Below are 2,236 nucleotides of genomic sequence, written 5' to 3' on the forward strand. Positions count from 1 at the left end.
ACTCCTCCTCTCCAGGGTAGTCCTTCAAGTCACCTTTTCCATATACGGAAAGTAATATCTGTTCACAAACCCCAAACCCTTCTGTTTAATGACCTTTGTATCACCATGTTTGTTATGGTTCTAGGACATGAGTGAAATTATCTTCTTTTCCTAGAAATATTTTCCTAATTTTTCTCTGTGTATTTTACCTGCCCTTACTTTGTGTTCTGAGTAAATCCATGGTCAATAATGTTTTGCATGCTCATTTTTCTATTCCATCTCCTTCAGATTTTCTAAACTTTGAGGATGGATTCAGATATACTTTACATGAAGTTTATTTATGATTATTCATTATATCTATCACATTATTAAATGATGCATTTAACAATATACTTATATAAGTAAAATTCTAGCAAACCAAATTCAACAGTATATTAAAAAAGAGAGGGCGCCCGCTCCCGGGAGGCCGGGAACATGGCGGGGCAGCCCGCGGCCCCAGCCACACCACCGCCCAACCGGGATGGAGCAGCGCCCAACGTGGTGGCGCGGATCCCACAGTGGGCCGACGACCACCTGCGCCTCGTCCAGAACATCAGCACTTGTAATGGCCACAGCTGGAGTAATGTTACTTCTAAGAAGTGTTCGACTGACATCAAAATTCACACGTTCTTCAGATATTCCAGTAGAATTTATAAGAAAGAATGGTAAACTACGAGGACGACTATGCTGAATAACTGAGAATGGTTTAGAGATTGAATATACTCCCATTACTTTACCTGTTATATCTTCATGGAGAAAAGAGCCATGTGGTGTTTTGCTGATTAAGTTGACTGGAGTAGAACTTATTGAAACTGGGAAGGGGTGGTTACAAAAAGAGCTAAAACCTTCCGAAGTACTATGGTTCCAACTTCTTGGAAAGGACAATTCAGCACTCTTTTGCTACCTTTTAGTGAATAAGCCCTGGAGCTGCAACTACTGAAGCCTGCGACCAAAACAAGAGAAGAGCCCTCACTCACCACAACCAGAGAAGGCCTCACACAGCAAGGAGGACCCAGCACAGCCAAAATGAAGAAATAAATACAGTTTTTTAAAAATAAATGTAACCTAAAACAAAAAACAGCAAAGTAGATTTCCCAACATTTTCTAATTAAATAATATTAATTTTTAGTGAGGTCAAAAAAAAAAGATAATATACCATGATGAGTAAAATATGTTCCTGTGATTCACAGTTATTAAAATATATGCAAATCAATCAATGAGATACCTGCATTTAAAAATGAAATACGAAAATTGTATAATCATTTCAAAAGGTTCAGAGAAAATATTTAACAAAATTCAACACTCTTTCATCAGCAAATTAGATAAAGAATGAAAGTAACTCAACACAACAAAGGCTGTACATGAAAAGCCCACAGCTAACATTGCACTTGATGGTGAAAAACTGAAAGTTTTTCCCCTAAGATGTGAAATAAGGAAGGATATCCACTATCAATACCCAACACAGTATTGGAAGTCATAGCCAGAGTGATTAGGCAATAATAAGAAATAAAAGACACCTAAATTAGAAAGAGTGAAATTCTCTCTGCAGGTAACATGTTTTATATGCAGAAAACCCTAAAGACTATGTACATACAAACACACACGCAAACCTATTAGAACTAATAAATTCAGTAAAAATTCGTGATACAAGATCTATCTGTCTTTCTATCTATATATGTATATATAAATCAGCTGAGTTTCCATATACCAGCAACAAACAAAAGGAAATTTAGACAACAACCTAATATACTGTACCATCAAAAAGAATAAATTATATAGAAATAAACTTAACCAAGGATGTAAAATTCTTTTACACTGAAACGGTAAATCAGTAGTGACAAAAATTAAAACAGACTTAAATAAATGGGAAGATGCTCATGCTTATATATTAGGTTGACAGAATATAGTTAAATGTGCATAATATCTAAATTGATCTATAGAGTCAATGATATCTCCGTTGAACTTCCAATGATATCTCATTGAACTTCCACTGCCATTTTTCAGAAGTAGAAAAAAAACTATTCTAAAATCCAAGTGGAACTACAAATGACACAAATCTTCTTTTAAGAGAGAAGAACAAAGTCCAAGGCATCACTCTTTCTGATTTCAAACTATATCACAAGCTATATTAATCAAAACAGTATGGAATTGCATAAAACAGATGCATAAAATCATACACAGATCAGTGGAACAGAATAGAGAGCCCTCAAGTAAATCC

The 2,236-nt window shown here is 35.3% G+C and overlaps 1 pseudogene; it reads left to right on the top strand.

Moving 5' to 3' along the window:
• LOC106502013 lies at positions 454-958 on the top strand (annotated as a pseudogene).

This window comes from Capra hircus, chromosome 4 (assembly GCF_001704415.2).
Source record: "Capra hircus breed San Clemente chromosome 4, ASM170441v1, whole genome shotgun sequence".
NCBI lineage: Eukaryota > Metazoa > Chordata > Mammalia > Artiodactyla > Bovidae > Capra > Capra hircus.